Source organism: Crotalus tigris, unplaced genomic scaffold, assembly GCF_016545835.1.
Source record: "Crotalus tigris isolate CLP2741 ecotype Arizona unplaced genomic scaffold, ASM1654583v1 scf7180000018371.15429387391:27106975, whole genome shotgun sequence".
In the NCBI taxonomy this organism is placed as follows: Eukaryota; Metazoa; Chordata; class Lepidosauria; order Squamata; family Viperidae; genus Crotalus; species Crotalus tigris.
Genome location: NW_024096970.1, coordinates 7,975,811 through 7,994,707, shown reverse-complemented (window position 1 = coordinate 7,994,707; position 18,897 = coordinate 7,975,811). Strand labels below are relative to the sequence as shown.

The 18,897-nt window shown below is 36.3% G+C and overlaps 1 protein-coding gene across 1 annotated transcript in view; it reads left to right on the top strand.

The window, feature by feature from the left end:
- Positions 1-7,903, top strand: part of JPH2 (junctophilin 2) — a 77,585-nt gene extending 69,682 nt beyond the window's left edge. Inside the window, exon 6 of the mRNA XM_039351274.1 lies at positions 980-7,903. The gene's annotated coding sequence lies outside the window, so the exon portion shown is untranslated. The remainder of the gene's footprint in view (positions 1-979) is intronic.
- The last annotated feature ends 10,994 nt before the right edge of the window (positions 7,904-18,897 follow it).

The following is an 18,897-nucleotide window of genomic DNA, read 5'->3' as shown; positions in this document are numbered from 1 at the left end:
TCCATCAGACTTCCTCCTTGTTCTCTTGGCCTCCACCATTGACTGATTCTTCCTCCACATACCTGACTCCTATGATCATTGTGTCTGTCTATGGCAGGGGTAGGCAACCTTGGCTCTTTTATGACTCGTGGACTTCAACTCCCAGAATTTCTGAGCCAGCTATGCAAAGAAGCTATGCTGGCTCAGGAATTTTGGGAGTTGAAGTCCACGAGTCATAAAAGAACCAAGGTTGCCTACCCCTGGTCTATGGAGACTGGTACAGAATTTGATAGGAAAAGTCAAAAAGAAAAGTTGGCCACATTTTGTACCATTTGACTTCTGTCAGAGAGGGAGAGTGGGCTGTTTGTTTTTAACAATATTCTAACTGAACCTGATGGAATTGTCTTCAGACCATTGTGGGTTTTTTTTAATAAGTTAAATGGAAATAAAGATAAATGAGAGAAGAGAGAAACATTGGAAAGATCAAAGCTAATTCATATATCGGTGTGGTCTTCCCCTCGCTGAGAGCTTCTCCCCAACAACTCCTATTCAGTGTGTGTTGTTCAGGCAAATTCATTCTGTGGATTAGGTATGGGAGTCATAGAAACATTGCATTTTTTAAACTGCAGAGTATCTACTGACACAGTCTTCTGTTTTTTATTGTACATGATCTATTTTATTTCCTACCACAGGATGGCTGCTGATACCATCAAATTATTTACCAGGCAAAAATAAGTAAGAATGTGGGAAATAAAAGACAAGCATGGGGGATGGAATAGGAACAACATTGTTGATTTTCCAGTGATAGGGTTTGTTTAAATGCAGAGATAATAAATCAGAATATTAGCTATTAGTTTTTCATCCTTATGGAAAGCCTATCTTACTTATGGAACTTTCTCCAGTTAACATTTTCCTAGGGGAGTATCACAGATGTTGAATTTTTTAAAAAATTATAAATTTGGTTACCTTCCTAATTTTTAAAAAAATTATATCTTCACAGAAGTTTATGCTGGTCTAGACAACAATCCTGGTCAGAGATAACATCAGCCATTCAGAGCTATGTTAAAAGGAAGAAGCACAGAAGCACCCAGGGAGGGTACTGTGGTCACGAACTTTTATGCAATGCTTCTGTCAAACTATTTTGCTCCAACCGTACCAGGAAGAGATCTCGAATTTTACAACTCCTTTTATTCTTCCTTTTGTTTTGAGTCTGTGTTGCTTGAAGATTTATAATTTTGATGAACTGCACTGCCACTTGTTGAAAAAACAAGGATGCAACTTAATTGTGGAATGGAAACACAAACTAAAAAGTCTTTTCTTTGAATTTCACTGTGAAAACATCAGACTTGGTGGTACAAATCTTCCAATTCCTGTATTTCTAAATTGTGCTGCAGCTCTGAATCATGATTAACTCTGAGGATGTGCTGAAAATTGCTGGGGGTGGGTGGAGGGCATTCATTGCAAGGCCCTTATTGTATTTTGAGCAATTATCCAAGTTCCATGAAAAAAAATAGTTTGCTAAAATCAGTAATATGGTCTTAATCAAAAAAGGTACAGCCAGTAGGAAAGGTTTAGAAACTAGAACTTAAACGTCTTCCTGTCTTGTAAAGGACACCTCCCTCTCTCCCCAATCCTATATTCTGCATTCTAGAAGCTGTAGCTTTTTGTTCTTTTTTTTCTTTTAGCTCCATTAGGAGAGCCAAGATGTTTGGGCATTCAGTTTTTCCCTTTCCCCCACTGTCCAATTTGATGCTTCTCTCCACTAGCAAAGCAACACACTTATTTCTTCTCAAACTTTTTCAACCTTGAATTGAGTTTAGGATTTGGATATGAAGAACTTTTCACCCACTTTCTTAGCTAATATAGAAGTGGAACAAAGCATCTTATAATGAAGAACTACTTCAGTTGGATCTATTTAAATATCTAAATGTCTAGCGGGCTTTTGCAGCTTCTTTTATGCCTTTGGTGTATCATTCCCCACATTTCTTTATTCATACTTTACACAGCTTTGTTTTAATTTGGCTAGCTGGCAGTGGTGGGAGAGGACCAGGCTGGTAGCTCTTTCTTTTCTTCTAAAAGTTTCCATTTAGATGTTCTCCTTCCTTAGCACTTGTCCTGGGCCAGTAGCAGTTGAGAGACTCTGAGGAGCTGCTATACCAACTTGTCTATATTGTGTATAAGCCTAAATGGTTTTTTTGGTCAGTCATACTTGGAGCTATTTTCTTTGGAAATTAGCCCAATTGAATATCCTCTCAAAGCAAAAGCTTGAAAGAAGTTCACCAAAGAAGTTGGAGGTTTTAAAGAAAAGAAGACTCTCCCAACCACAAGTGTCGCAAAGCTTCCAGAATAAACTGCACACATCATAGAACTAGCAGCAAAAATGGAGCATCAGCCAGCAAAGCCAAGGATCCAGAAACGAGTGGATGGAGAGGTGGCACAAGAGTGAAATATGGGCAAGCAATCTTCTTGATAATCAATTTGCAGCATGTCCCCTAATTAATTCTGGGTATAGTTTCCCTATGCAAACCAAAATGAATCCAGTGTTAGGAAAAATCAGTGGTTTCACTTCTTCCTAATTCTATTTAAGAAGTCTATCTTCTAAAATGAGTGAAGCTTTTTTCCTGAATAGCAGATCCTATTCTAGGACATAAGAAAAGCCACAGTTTAAAAAACAATGAAAATAAATCCTACCTTTTATGGATTTCAGTGCACAGATGCTGAAATCTGGTCTTACTGTAAGCAATTATTTTTGCCATGCTGATTAGCAGCAATTAAATACCATGAAACTTATTTAGCTTACTAACTATAGGCTGCATTTTAATGTGGTTTGCTATAAATGTTGGTAGATGAAATCTGTGCTCATTTAATAATTATACAGTGCCTTGAGTATTTTTGTTGCTGGCTTTGTTTATCCCCTTCCCATCCTAAAATTAGACCTGTGGCAAGATCCATTTTACACTCTGTCCTTTTCGGTCATTATTCAGATGCACAATAGCTTGTCATTGAAATTTCAATATGTGAATCTGTCCTTAAAGTGTGTGGATGTTCCCTTTCCCAACTTTCTTTGGGGGGGGGGGAAACAAGGATTTTTGTGTCAATTTCCAAAGCTTTTTAAAAAATGCCTTCTTTAAAACTGACTATGATTTGTTATATAGTGACAGTCCTTGGAATTGCAGCAGTGGGTTAAATGTGCCCAAGTAAAATAGAGAGGAAAATTAATAGGTTACTGTATAAAAGACTGTAATTGTAGGTGCCAAAAGGTGATAGGCTTTTAAGTGCAGTAGGTACACTGAGGGCCCGTGTTTTTAAAACAGATGGCTTACAACTCATGAATTGCTGAAAATGAATTTGGAAGACAAGAGTGCTGTTCCTTACAGCTTGTTTAATAAATATTTTGCGTTGAAGGAGAAGAAAAACAAGATTTCTACCAACGAATGAGGTATGGCAACACTGCTCAGAAAATTGCTCAAAATTATCTTGTCCTTCAAACATGAAATAATAGCAATATAGGCAGTTTTGAGGCTTTTATTGTTACATTTCCTTTTCTTCTAAATATATTCCCTTAAATATAACCAGGTTATTTGCTTTTGAAATCTGACAGCCTCTTTCCTGGCTTGCTAGGTGTACAGTTCAGTATGCCAGCAGCTTTACAACAGGGAATGTGATTTTCTTTGAGAGATGTCAATGCCCTTTATTTATCATGAAGCACAAAACTGAGTCTTTTTGAAAAATGTTAGGGTTATTCCCATCCACCTCTGAATTCTCTTTTGCAGAAATATGGTGTGGTTATTTTCTTTCTTATAGTTTGTTCTCTGCAATATAATGACAAGGATAAAGTAAATACATTTGCAGTCTGTGGCATATATAAAGCAGGATCCACAGACTATCCGTCCAGAGGCTGTTGTTTTTTAAATTATTTTACTTTAGACAGCTGGATCTCCATGCCAAATTGCAAACTGATTTTGAAATTTGTCCTTTTCAAATATAATATGACTGATGACTACAGCGCAAAATGCTCAGGCTCCCATTTGGAGTGCAAAACATTTTTGACTGTCCTTGCCATGTATGTTTATTATATATATATATCCTTAAAGAGAAGGAGCTTCTTGGTGCTTGTGCATACATTGGTATCCCCTGATTCGCTAGCAACTGCTTTGTTTACATTAAAATAAGGACAAGCCTTCACCAAAGAAATAAATGTGAGTAATTCAAAAGAGGGAGAATGAATCACATATGGCATTTTGGGTCTCAAATAATGCCTGTTCTTTCTACAGTCCTGACTTTTAATATTGTTCAAAGGATCTTTATTTCTTGTTCCAAATACCAGTTTGAACAAGATGACACAAAAAATCCAGAGCCTCATCTGGAAGTCCCTGAAGGTGTGAGTTTTTCCATTCATGCACAAGAGGCCTCTTTTAAGATGAATGGAAAGGTCCTACAGGACTTCTTACCTCTCCCAAAGAACTGCTGGATTGGGACTAATGTGTGCACAAGCCTTGTGGAGTTTTGCATCCTAGGGTGAGCAGGAGCGGGTTTACCTCAATTTGCATGCCTTCAAACATAGTTTGATATTCTTAAAATGTTCAGGGCTTTCAAAATGACAGATGTATCGTCACCAGAAACATACCTTTTGAAATCACATGTTTTAAAAATAAACAAAAGTTATGATAATTTGTGCAATGCTATCCAGGACCTTTTATTTGCTGTTCATCTGGATTATGTGCAATAATAAAAGGCCCTTTTGTTCATGTTAACAGTTCTGATTTATTTTAGATGAAAGCATGGTAAAATTTCATGTCTGATGTGTTTAACAAACCAACAAGTGTAAACTACAAGATGCAAAGTCCAGCCAAAGACAAGCTGCTTTATGCAACAGGGCTTGCAAATGGGGCATGCTATATAAGTATATGTTAAAAGTTCACCCATATCAGTCTTTTGGATCACCCACAAGAAGTTTTGATTTTGTTGGGTATGTCAGATTGTTACACAATTAATCATAAAAATTGGCCAACCTAGACTGTCACCTAAGCAGTCTTCTTGCAGCATGGGATGAAGTATACTGATGATACTTAATTAAACATCACTGCTTCAGGCCAAGCAAACAATACTATCAAGGTCCTTTCCCAATGTTTGGGGGGGGGGCTAGATACAGAAGAATAGGCTTTGGCTTAACCCTAGCAGGACTGACTGGGTACAAGTTTTAAGGCTCCTTGGATCTGCATATTTTCCATTCTCAGTTCTGGATGGGTTAATATTCCAACCAATAAAACTTCAGTGATATTTGGGGTCTTCTGGATTGTTGATTTCTGACTGATGTACAGGTAAAAATCACAACCAGAAGAATTAATACACAAATACATCTTACATGCTAATTGCACTCATTCCTAGATTAGGAGGCACTGTTTATGTTCACTCATGCCTTAGCTCAATATTAGACTATTGCAATGTGTTCTATATGGCACTGTCCTTCAAGAGCATTTGGAAGCTTCAAATGGTCCAGAATGCAGCAGTAATGGGTAAACCATGGCACACCTATGTAACAGCTGCTATATTATATATCATAGCCACTGAAAGGAAAATTGGTGTATTAAAATAAGTAATTACACAACAATTCCTTTTTCAACAATTGCTGAACAAGCTTGACAAGCCAGCTCAGCACTGGTGAGATGTAACTTCCAAGAAGATTTATTGCAAAGATTATTTATTTATTTATTGAATTTATTTCCCACCTATCTTGTAGCAAATTACTCTGGGCAGCTTAATAGTTGGAAAGGGTATAATGTGGCCATTTCATATTACATTTCAAAGCTAATGGAGGAACATCTACCAACATGTCTGATCACTGTGAGACGATATAGCAAGGATAAGATTCCATGCTTAATTCCTTAGAAAAATTCCAGTCCAGAAATACCAATTGCCAAGGAATGTGGAGGGCTTATAAAATAATTCCTGTGAGAAGGTGAATCACTCTGCAGAGAGCTTTCACTTTTCTTAGCTCTCTAATAATTTGTGCTGTGGAACCCTCTGCTGGAAATAAAAAGCCAGGATGAAAAGGGTCACTTTTAGATCCACCTGCTCCAATTACTGCAGAAGCTTATGAGGAAAAAACACAAGGGCTACCACAGCAACTTTCACTATATGAATTCTGCTAGACAAAAAAAGACCTCTGCATTCATTTGTAGAAGGAATTGATTTACATTCCAGCATACATCATATCCTGTAACCCAAATCCAATCATTGATCAAACTACAATAGAAAGGACATTTGATTCCTGTAATCACAATCTTGACAAAAATGTCACAACATTAGTGTTTTCAAGGGATTTTTCTCAGTAGTGGTGCTACTGTCAGCATTAAAGGAGAGTCCTGTTGAAAAAAAAATTTTTTTTCCATAAAAAAGGACATAGTTTGAAATTTCTGCCTACACAGGATGTCAGGCAGTTTCCAACCCTAAAAACAGTGTGCAGATGATGGGGAGGGAGAGGGGAGTTATAAGTCACAAGCCTCAAGATTCAAGACATCAGCAAGGAGAGGAAGGAAGCAACAAACGAGAATATTTCCTTCTAAATTCATTTTTTATATAAATTTTATTGTAAGCAATCCAGAAATTAACTACCCCATTTTTTCCATTTCAGAACCACATGCATTACAAAATGCACCTTGTTCTGTAGCTGGAATATTCCAGTGACGAAGTGGACCTCTCTAGTCTAACAGAACCGGTCCCTGGTGCCCAAAAGGGGGCCGCTGTTTTAACAGATAAGATGTAGTGTGTTCTCCTCCAAAATGCAAAGGGAGTGAGCAGCACTTCCTGTCTCACACAGTCAGAGTCTGAATAAATAACATAAATGAACAGAGAGAGGAAAGAAGGGATGAAAACCCTGATATTTCTCTACCCAATAGAAGGCATCTTACATAGATATGCAAAACTTTTTAGACAAAGAGTCCTGCTAACTATTCTTACAGCTATTGTCGCTAGTAGTCCAAAGCTGGTGCATATAAAATTGAATTCCAACAAAAAGGTAATCAGAGCTGAAGATATACAGTAGGTTTGGGTGGAATTGGGGAAAATGCTTAGAAAAAGCAGGTGATGCTGCAGCCTCATACTAGATTTTTAATTGCATTTTGGAAATTAAATATATGTGCCTTAAATGTCTGCATTTACTTGCTGTTACGAAACTTGTGATTCTTTGAAGGGAATTGGAATAAAAATGCTTGTATTTTCTGGCAATAGTAACTCTTGCTTTTCTAATTTATCTCCTGCTAAATTACTTTCCATTTTACTATTTTTATGATAAAAATAATGTTATTATAATAAATACAAAAATAAACTGTCTGTCTGTTCCCATATGCCCGTTATAGGATCAGTGTTGCCTATTACTTGAAAAACTCTTAATTTGATTAAAATTATTCTAGGTTTAAGCTGAACGTAATAGAATTAATTATCTGGAATTTAATTATTCGTGGTCTAAAATATAGTCAAGATGAACTTTGGCAGTCTCAAAGTTGCATAATTTAATTTGTTATTTATGGGATGTTTCTGCTGTTCTAAACTTCATTTATAAAATATGGCCAGTTGTAAAAAGTCATAATCATCTCCTGTAATGAATTTTCTGCAAAGGTGAAAAAACAAAAAAATAGGGCATATAATGGATGATTTGGGATATCTGCAATTGTAGAGCAGCAATGCTATGATGAAGTTTCAGATTTGGCCTTTAGTAAAAACAAACAGTTTATAAATAGCTGAATTTAATAAACTAGAGAAAGGTTCATGTTTTCGGCAATGCATTTTTAATGAAATTGAATCACATATATTAAGCTCATAACACTACATATATCACACATGCATATTTAAATTTCTGAGGCAATGTCGTATTGTATGAACAATGTTTGAAATATATGCATCAGAATAAAGAATAAGCTTTTCAGTGTTATGTGTGTAAATGTGACTGCCCTCTGGGTAGAAAGCTGAGTTACACATTGAAATTATTTTATTTATTCTTTAATTATAGAAAATAACTGTTCATTTTTCACAGTCACTATACTCTTGATCAAAATTGTTGTTGAATATCCCAGCATAAGATGTTTTTAGTTTCCTGGCCATTCTGAACTTCTTGAAGAGCTTGAAGGCCTGGGCCAGGGGTAGGCAACCTTGGCTCTTTTATGACTTGTGGATTTCAACTCCCAGAATTCCTGAGCCAGTCATAAAAGAGCCAAGGTTGCCTACTCCTGGCCTGGGCTCTGCCAGTTAGCTGGGGCTCCAATGGGGGAGTATCACAGTGGAGGAGGGGATTAATCGATTAACAATGGATCTCATCTCCCCCCCCCACTGCTCCCACCCTCTCCACTTTTTAATTGGACCATAGTGTTTTAAATTGTGTATCAACTTATTCAGTGCTTTTTTTCTAAAAAAAAAAAAAAAAGGTGCTGGAACTCACACATGTCATACAACCCATCTTGCCTACCCTACAAGGTTCCATCCAAAAAAGGTTCCAGAACTCTGTTCTGGGCGTTCTATGAGAAAAAAAGCCCTGAGCATATTTATGTTTTTAATGTATAAAGTTTTATTTTTTTTATGATTATAAGCCATTGAATGTTACCTTGAAGTAAGATGGGCGGCCTATAAATTTTATAAATCAATAAATTCAAACTCCATTAATGTATACCTGAAGATAAGATTTAGATTCTTTCATTGCAATTTTTTTTACTTATAACGGTAGTTATACATGGTTATAATATACCCAGTTTCAAAAATAAGTGCCATAATAGATGTACAGTAAGCCCCCCATGAAGGTCTGCAAATTGTTTCCAATTTGAATAATCTTCATTTCAAAACATTCCATTTAAATTTGAATACTGTTTCATGCTTGGGCTGGGATATTCAAATTTTAAACAGTTCAAATCTGAAAGAATTTGCACATTTTATCATATATATTGATCCAGACTCATGTTAACAATTCTGATGATGTTAATCAAAACCACAGCAATAACAGGACAAGAACGAAACCAGATGTATTCCTCAGAAATGAGTTGTTCCAAATGAATAATATTGTAAGAATAATATTGCTATTCCCAAACCATATTTCTAAGTTATTTTTAAAATATTATTTCATAGTGTAAGTTTTTCACTTGTCTAAAGTCACTTGTCTGAAATGTAGTATAGGATCTCCTGCTTGAGCAGAGGGCTGGATTAAAAGACCTCCAAGGTCCCTTCCAGATCTATTCTATTCTATTCTATTCTATTCTATTCTATTCTATTCTATTCGATTTGATTCGATTCAATTCGATTTACCATACCATACCTGAATTGCATTCAAAAGCCCTTCCCACCCCCAAATTATGGAAGGAAAGCCTTCTCATTTTAATCTCTAAGCCCCAATTAGTAGTATTCAAATTACTACACACACACACACACACACTGTTTCATTAAACTGGCTAATAAACTATTCAGTTTTTTTATTATTCTTAATATTATACAGACCCAAGGGGATAAACTTTATTTATTTATAAAGTTTCCTCTTTATTTTAAAGAAAGAGGATAATCTTTAATACAATAAAGGCCAATTTTAAAAGAGGATGGAAAAAGAGAAATAATATAGCTATAACAACAACAAAACGTAAATATGTGACTGAACTAGAAAAAAAAGGGAAGAGAAGGAAAGGAAAGGATCTTCATCTTTTAACAAGATTTTTAAACAGTTATGTCCAGCCTTTTGCTTTGAATGGGCCACATTAAGTGAAGAGAAATTGTTTTGGCCCTATATAAAATAGTTAATGTACATAAATCACACAATAATGTTAGAAATTTACAATTGTGTGCGACTGCATTACTAGCTGTCCGGGGACACTTGTGGCCCATGGGCCGTGAGTTGGACATGCCCACACCTGGTTTAAAAGAAGTAAATAGTTTCAATTTCTTTATGACTTTGTAATGATTGAGTACCAAATCATGGTTTCAAAGTAAACTGAATTAGTACTAAAAAGTATCAACATTTCTTTTCTTGAAAGATATTTCGTGCATTATTAAATGTTTTTCTGTATGGATGAACTTAACCTTGTAAAATGAGGAGAAAACTTACTATGAAATTTTCTAGGCCCCATTCCAAGTGGTGTAAGCTTCCTTCAGAGTTCTGAAGGCATAAAGTAACTCAGCAAAAGTAAGATTTTTGGAGATGTCTGGAATAATCTTAACCATTTTTAGGAAATCTGTTACAGAATATATTAACTGGCTTCCCACAATCTTACAAAGGAGATACAGGTAATCCTCAACTTACAACAGTTCATTTAGTGACCGTTCAAAGTTACAACGGCACTGAAACGGCACTACCTTATGACCGTATTTCACATGTAGGACCGTGGCAGAATCCCCATGGTCACGTGATCAAAATTCAGATGCTCGGCAACTGACTCATATTTATGACAGTTGCAGTGTCTTCAGATCATGTGATTGCCTTTTGAGACCTTCTAACAAGCAAAGTTAATGGGGAAGTCAGACTCATTTAACAACCTTGTTAACAACTTAACAACTGCAGCAATTCACTTCATAACTGTGGCAAGAAAGGTTGCAAAATGGAACAAAATTCAGTTAATAATGGTCTTGCTTAGCAACAGACAGTTTGGGCTCAATTGATGTTGCAAATCGAGGACTACATGTATTCTATTCTCAGCTGCATCCATTATGGAACATATAGAATTAACAATACCTTTACTCATTTTTATATTCTGAGATCAAGCACCACAGCTTTGTAATACTATCTTACAGCATTATAACAAAAATTAACAAAATAGAGCATAAGAGATAATAATGTAAGTTAGTCCAATGTTACTGTAAAAGGATTCAAAGAATATAGAGGATTCTGATAAAAACACAGGAGAAAACTCATCAAGTTAAATTTTCACACACTCTTTTAAGGACTGATTGAAAACTCCTAAACCTTGAATGACTTGTACAATTGGTTATCAAGTACACTTTTGTTATGCTTTTACTGCATGTCATAGAGGAGTCTCCTAAAAATACTGGGAAGGATTGAGGGAAGGATTCATCTAGCATTTTCATAACCAGAGTGTCACGTTGGTGCTGAAGCTATGTGGCAGAATATTGCTTTATAAAATGTTGCTAGGGCAACATATCTAAGAGAGTATGCTAGGTTTGCTTTGTAGTTTTAATCTCCAGTTCTCCAAAAGGCAACAGCACAGCAGGGGATTGAGGAGCAAAAATCATGAGGCAACAATAATTCCTTTTGTGTAAGAAAAGTCTTGGAGATGTAACAGAAGGACTGCAGAGGAATAAAGATAGAAATAACATGCATAGCAAAGAACTGTATCAGAACATTCTTGGAAGTAATCTTTTTTAAAATAATGTTTTCATTATAAATAAACAAAAGGCAAACAGCACATGATTGTTAGTGGTTAATTTTGGGATTTCAAAGCCATATGACATTCTCAAATACTCTATTGATTTAAACCTCATTTCCATATTGAAGATATGATACTTTGGTACTTCAGAAGGCAATTATGGAGCTTGAGATGTTGTGGAGAGGGAGAGATCTTCTCATGACCACCAGCAGAATATGTTGATGTTGGGACTGAAACTACCAGCAAAGTTCCAGTATCAGTAAAAAGGCAAAAATGGATTTTCTTGGGACAGATTAGCAGGGGTCTTCAACCTTGGCCCTTTTATGACTTGTGGACTTCAACTCCCAGAATTCCTCAGGGAGTTGAAGTCCACAAGTCATAAAAGGGCCAAGGTTGAAGACTCCTAGATTAAGGAATGTGCCCTTGCAATAGGGAGTAAGAAAACTGGGTCAATCCTGAAGAAAACAAGATTAGTTTCATTCACAATGGAATCAGTGGAAAGAAAAAAAAAATGAAATAAAAAGGGGAAAGGAGAAAAACTCACACTTTTGCTACCTTCTACCTTGCTTAGTCACAATTTAGCAGATTGCAGAAAGTGAATGTTCCCCCAGTATTGTCTCCCCCTCACACCATGGCTTCCATGGAATTACTATGAAAGATGTATACAGTTTGGGCATCTTATTTTCCTTTTAATATTTGCTGTTTTGACTATAATGATTTTTGGTTTTATAGTAGCAGTGATCTATAAGCCAATCTAAATTGTCAGACTAAAGACTTTTGCATCTCTTCTGTACCAATTACTTTTCATAATATTTTCCCACTTCAACCTTCCCATTTTAATGGGAAAAATGCATATCAAGTATATTTTAGTGAATGAGTGAGCCTCCCTTTTGACCTTCATGGTCACATTAGATTGTTGGGTTAGAGTCCACACATAGATGCGTGGACAAAGGAAAAATGATGCAACTGTCTTAGGAGAGCAAGGGATGTTTCCCAATTCAATTTCATCTGCACTTTTTTACTGTTCTTCTCTCCTAGAGGTCAAAATTATATATGCCACACAGTCTGTCTTCCACATCAACTACCATGCTGTTAGTACTGTATATTCAAAAACTATTCCCAATACTGAAGTAAGCTTTGATGGTTTACTTATATTCATGCAGCAGAGAAGAGCATTATCTTGTTCTTTGCTTCACAAAACAAAATGTCTCCTGCTATGGTTGCAGATGCCGTCACTGACAAACTTCACTATCTATTTATCTCTCTTGTGCGCACAAAAACCACAAATATTCCCAAGAAATTAATCACTAGTTGACAAGGAATAGTGTTTCATTTCTTACAAGATATCTGACATTTCATAATGTTGACCACAACTGACCAACTGGAAACAGTTGATAGATTTCACTCTGAGTCTTTTCCTTCCTTCCTTCCTTCCTTCCTTCCTTCCTTCCTTCCTTCCTTCCTTCCTTCCTTCCTTCCTTCCTTTCTTTTCCTCTCTGGAAAAAAAACCTGAAGTGTTACTCCATCTTAAACTGGTTCAGTATAATAATGGTCATATGAAGTTAAATTGCAAATTCTCTCATAAAGGAACTGGGTTTTAATTTGCAAGACATGCAGGATTCTTCTTCAGATGCTGAGCACATCTTGTTTTTATTGAATAATTGTTCAAAGTTCTCAGAATCATGCTGAATCAGGTCTTTGTGGAAAGCAGAGTCCTAATATCTAGCCAGAGGGCAAAAATCCCTAGGTAGAGATAAATTAAAGATGCAGAGATCTTGATTACCCAACATAATTATGCAAAGCTAACATCATAACAACTGCTTAGGGAAGAGGCAAGTTTTGCTGGAATATTAATTTTTCTGAACAATAAATATAACAGTAAGTCCTCTCTGGTATTGATATTCTTCCATTACAGGATGTATTAATTCATATTCATATATTCTACCCACCATCATAGTCTTGTTTATTTTTCCTCTGTTTAATGAAGACATGAAATTAATTTAGCTTTCACTGTAATTGCAGCACAATTCTTTCAGGTATGAAGTTCCACAAGTTCCTCTCTTAGTTACTTCACTTGGGTGGCCCAATATTCATTATTTTTAAGACTATTCTTTATTCTTCCTATATATAGTGCAGGAGAGTTTTAGCAGCTTACTTTATTTTGAAATACAAATAAACCATGGTTGCAATCATAGACCATTGATCCATTTCTGTTGTTGATTGATTGCATATTCTGGGGGAACAGTGGGAGATCTTCCTGTATAGAGCACTTGATCCACAATTTAAAACTAATGTTTGTATCAATTTTCTTTAAGGGAGGGGCAACACTTTGGGACACCTTATTACAGCTGGAGACAAAGAAATTTTGACTGTAGGATCCACAACAGAACTGGGATGTCTTCAGGGCTGTGAATTTGAAATCACTTGGAAGATTGACTGTTCTTTTAACTCAGAGAAAACTGTGAAAAGACTGCTATACAATTTATTTTATAAGGTTAAAGTTATTACTTTTGTCTTGTGTGATTTTTTTTTACTTTTTAATTGTAAACTGGCTGTAGTTATTGGGAGTTAGGCAGCCTTTTAACCATATAAGTAACTATTATTATAAATTATATAAATGAATCAGTAAATAATATTATGTGAAAAAAAGATTGGATGAGACCCATTCCTCAAGTATAGCAATCCAGTAGATTAGGTGTTTGCAGGTCTAAAGGAGGCTGACAAATAGACATATAACCGTATTTATAATATTCCTGAAACTGCATGACATCTCATATAATGGATTATGCTTACAATGATAATGTTTTCTTGGAAAAAATAAAAGATAGATGTGAAGAAGGGACAAATCTGAAACAGATTCATAAGAGTAAAAAAAAGTAATTGTATATGTTTATAACTGCTTTAGAAAGGAAAATTCAAGAGCAAAACCAAGAAATAAATACATTCTGAAATAAAAAATAGTCCTTTATCAGGGGTCTTCAAATTCGGCCTTTTTATGACTCATGAACTTCACCTCCCAGAATTCCTCAGCCAGCGTGCCTGGCTGAGGAATTCTAGGAATTGAAGTCCATGAGTCCTAAAAGGGCTGAGTTTGAAGACCCTTGTCCTTTATAATGAAGGACATGGTCACTTTAGATATCTTAAGGATAAGCTAGCACTTTAAATGACTGAAAGTAACTACCATGCATAAGTTGCACAACACATTGTAAAAGCAGAATGAGGGGTACACATTGCTTTATGGAGTTGCTTTAACAGATTGACACAGTGGAATAACCATCAGTCTGAATCACTCAGTCAAAGGGCTAAATAGTCCTAGTGGGGGAATTGCACTGAACTGAATTGAACTGACAACTCTCAACATTCTTAGCCAGCATGGGCAATGGTGAGAGATAGTGGTAACAGAAAGGGAAAGAGAAATAGAATATAATTATATTACAACTCTAGAGTCCTCTCCAAGGACTCGCTGGAGAAGGGCCTAATGCTGGGAAAGATTGAGGGCAATAGAAGAATGGGACGACAGAGAATGAGATGGCTGGATGGAGTCACCGAAGCAGTAGGTGTGAACTTAAATGGACTCCAGAAGATAGTAGAGGACAGGAAGACCTGGAGGAACATTGTCCATGGGGTCGCGATGGGTCGGATACGACTTCGCAATTAACAACAACAACAACAACAACTCTAGAGAAGAAAGGGTGACCCTCCCAGGGTCAAAGAACACCTAGTTTTCCTCCTTTGCTTCATTGGAAATGAATTCCTGTCACCTGTGAGAGGAAGGCTCCTTGGGCAGTCTATTTGTAGCCTCTGCTTCTCACCCAGATTGCATGTCCTTAAAGCAGGATAAAGAGTGTCTTATGTCACAGAGGATGAATGAGAAGGAATAGAGATTAGCCCATTAAAGGTATTTGAAGCTCCACACAAGTTTTCCACACAGGCAAAGCAAGAATGCACTATATATATTTACTACCTCAATCCCATCCTAGTCACCAGGTCTACCAACCTCCATGTATTAGAGCGGTGTTTCTCAACCCCAGCAGCTTGAAGGTAGTGGACTTCAACTCCCAGAATACCTCATATAGTAAGCCTTGTTGGTTGGGAGATTCTGGGAATTGAAGTCCACCTATCTTCAGGCTGCTGATGTTGAGAAACACTATATTGCTGCATTTACACCTCTTCCCTGATTTAGAAGGATTGAAAGTCTTCCATTCTAGAGTTTTAACCACCAATGTACAGTATATATCAAATGGCAGGGCCATCAGAGCACCTCTGCTCCCCTCCCTATCATATAAAAGTAGGAGCAGCTTTGGTAATGACTTAAAATAGCTCTGAAGCCTTTATACTTCCTGGATGATGGAAAGCAACTTGAGAAAAATGAATTTTCATGAAGTTGAACTGAGCATGGGAGAATATAAGCAGATGAATTGCATTCTATCCTATTTGTTGTTGTATTGGACCTCCCTTGAACTTGACATCTGAAAACCTTTTTCCCTTAATAGTTTTACTAAGAAATGCTTGCACATGTCTTAAAGAATACTTGGTCTTGGAGAGTAGGAAGGCAGAATAGAAGAGACACTTTTAAGAAACACAAGTGATATGTATCCATGCAAATTAGCAGAAGCAGGTGCTCTCCTGTGAAAGAAGCCAGAATTTCAAGGCACGTAGAGAATATCCTAATGATCAGAAGTTACAGTGTCATTCAACATATGATACTTATCACCAGATAAATTGTCGAGAATACATAAAAGGGCTTCAAATCTTCACTAGAACTGTAAGAAGCATTTTTGATAGACTTGCAAATAAGCTAAACAATATTGGACTAAATCCATATATTAATTCAAAAAATATTGAAATTTAAGATACAATTTAGACCAGAAATGTTCCTATTGGGATTGATGGATAAAACCCAAGAAAAAAAATTCATGGTGTTTTAATCTTACATTTGGTAACAGCAGCAAGATTCATATATATGTTCAACATTGGGAAAGATTCTACTACATACTGTATAAAGACAGTAGAAGAGTGGTTATTAAAAGTGATAGAATTGGTAGAGATTAATGGTTCTCATTACAGAAAAGACATTGACAAAATTTAATTCTAAATAGAAGCCTTTTGTAGACTTTTTGCAAGAAATAGAAAAAGCCTAAATTATGACATGGATTTGATGACTGGTAAAAACGACCATTGGAAAAATGGATACTATGCTATAACTCTAAACTAAGGATTGAATTTAAACTTTATTCTTTTTTTTTTTGTAAAAGAAGTTAGAAATCACTTTCTTTTTATACCTTTGGGTTTTTTTCTATAGTTTTTGTTTTCTGCACTCCTGAGCCTTTATTTTTCTCATTATTTCTGTCTGTTCTTTCTGTTTATTAGTTTTTATCTTTATATTCTATATAAAAAACTTAATAAAGTTGTATTAAAAAAGAAGTCACAGTATCATTCAAGCTTTTTCCTTTGGCTTTTTTCAGTTTTTATAAAGATGAATAAGAATGGGCAAGTGGAAGGAGAGCCTTGTGTATTTTTATTTATTTATTAAATCTATATGCCAGTCATCTCACTCCTGAACTGAGCCTAGGAGATTTACAAAAGATAAAAAGATAAATATAAAAACTATTGAAATTAGTAAGAATTAAATATGTGCACACGAGCAATCTTTCTAGGTCCAGTGGATGTCAAACTCTTCCTAGCTGCTATTTACAGTTATAGCTGTGCCCTATTCATACAGCTGACATGCACAAATGCACATAAGGTTCAGGCATAAAGTAAAGCCCCATAGCAAATGCCTAGAGCTGACAAATCAATTCCTCTAAAAGGGCCATGTCCGTTCTGCAAGCTGGAATGTAGGCAAAGTCACTTGGTAAGGGGAGTGTAATGTTATGAGCAGCTGTCCTAGGAAGTTGTTCTATTTCTGAGACTGAGAAGTGTAATAATCCCTGTGGGCTACTTACAGTATTTCATTTAAAGAACTGAAGCTGTTATCACTTTCTTTGCAGCATATTTTACACCTTCAGTCTTGTTGAACTGAATCAAAAGTCAAGCATTATACTTGATATTTGATAATGCCGCATCGGTTGTCATTTGACTTTTCATATGCCTTTTAGAGATAATTGTAGTTCAATCACCAGAAAGGAAGAATGGCAACTTCTGGTCAACAAAGACCACATGAATTTTTTTTAGGTAGCTGAAAGTCACAAAGGTCCTTAGGCCAATTTTTGGACTTCCTCTATAGTTGCCTTGGAATTTCTACTTCTGAGTAATAAGAAACAATGCCATCATTTTTCAGAAATCATGGTTAAAAAGATATCTGAGTGCCAATCTAAGATTGAAGATTACAGGTGGCCACAGAGCTGCAAAAGATTCACCTATGCCATAAATATATTACAGATAGTCCTTGACTTACAACAATTCATTTAGCGACTATTTGAAATTACAGTGGCATTGAAAACACTGACTTAGGACTGGTCTTTGCATTTATAACTGTTGCAGCACACACACACACACACACACACACACACACACACACCATGGTCACATGATCAAAATGTAGGTACTTGGCAATTGGAATATATTTACAACAGGGTGCAACTCACTTAAAAACCAACTTGCTTAGCAATGGGAATTCTGGTTCCAATTGTGGTCGTAAGCTGAGGACTGCCTGTGTCTTTCAGAGACAGTTTTGATGCATGTAATGAAATGTCATGATTTAATTTTAAAATAGATATTTCTAAAATGATAAGAATAGCTATACAGTTATTCTTCATTTCTGTATTGCATTTTCTACAAAATGTACCAGGTTGGCATGATGTTCTTGAGGGGTTCAGTTTTTTCATGAGTGTAAGCGGCATTAGTTATAGTTGAGAGATGCTGAGGAAGAGCAAAGAGTGAATATGATTTTGGAGTGGACGTTGACAACATCCCAGATTATAGCAGCAGACCACTGAGCTGGGAAAGAAGTGAAAGAAATTGGTGAATTGGTGATTAGGGTTGAAGAGCAGGTACTATGGCGAACAAAGGATGGAAAAATGGCAGAGAAAAATGTTATATTTTATGTTAGGTTATGTCAGGGGTAGGCAACCTTGGCTCTTTTATGACTCATGGACTTCAGTTATGCTGGGAGTTGAAGTCCATGAGTCATAAAAGAGCCGAGGTTGCCTACCCCTGGGTTATGTTATGGTGTGGTGGCACAATGGTTAGAATGCAGCACTCTCGGCTACTTCTGCTGACTGCCAGCTGCCAGCAGTTCGGCAATTCTATTCTTACCAGCTCAAGGTTGACTCAACCTTCCATCCTTCCAAGGTCGGTAAAATGAGGACCCAGATTGTTGGGGGCCATATGCTGACTTTGTAAGTCACTTAGAGAAGGTTGTAAAGCACTGTGAAACAGTATATAAGTCTAAGTGCTATTGCTATTATGTTGCACTAAGATGGGGTAAGAAATTGTGAAGGAGAATAGGGATATAGTTTGAGAGATAAAAATTAAGAGTAGAACTAGGTGGCCAGCTTGAGTATCCTAGCCAGATTGCTGGCACACTGAAATATTAATGGCTGTAGGATGCTTCTTTGGGCCTTCT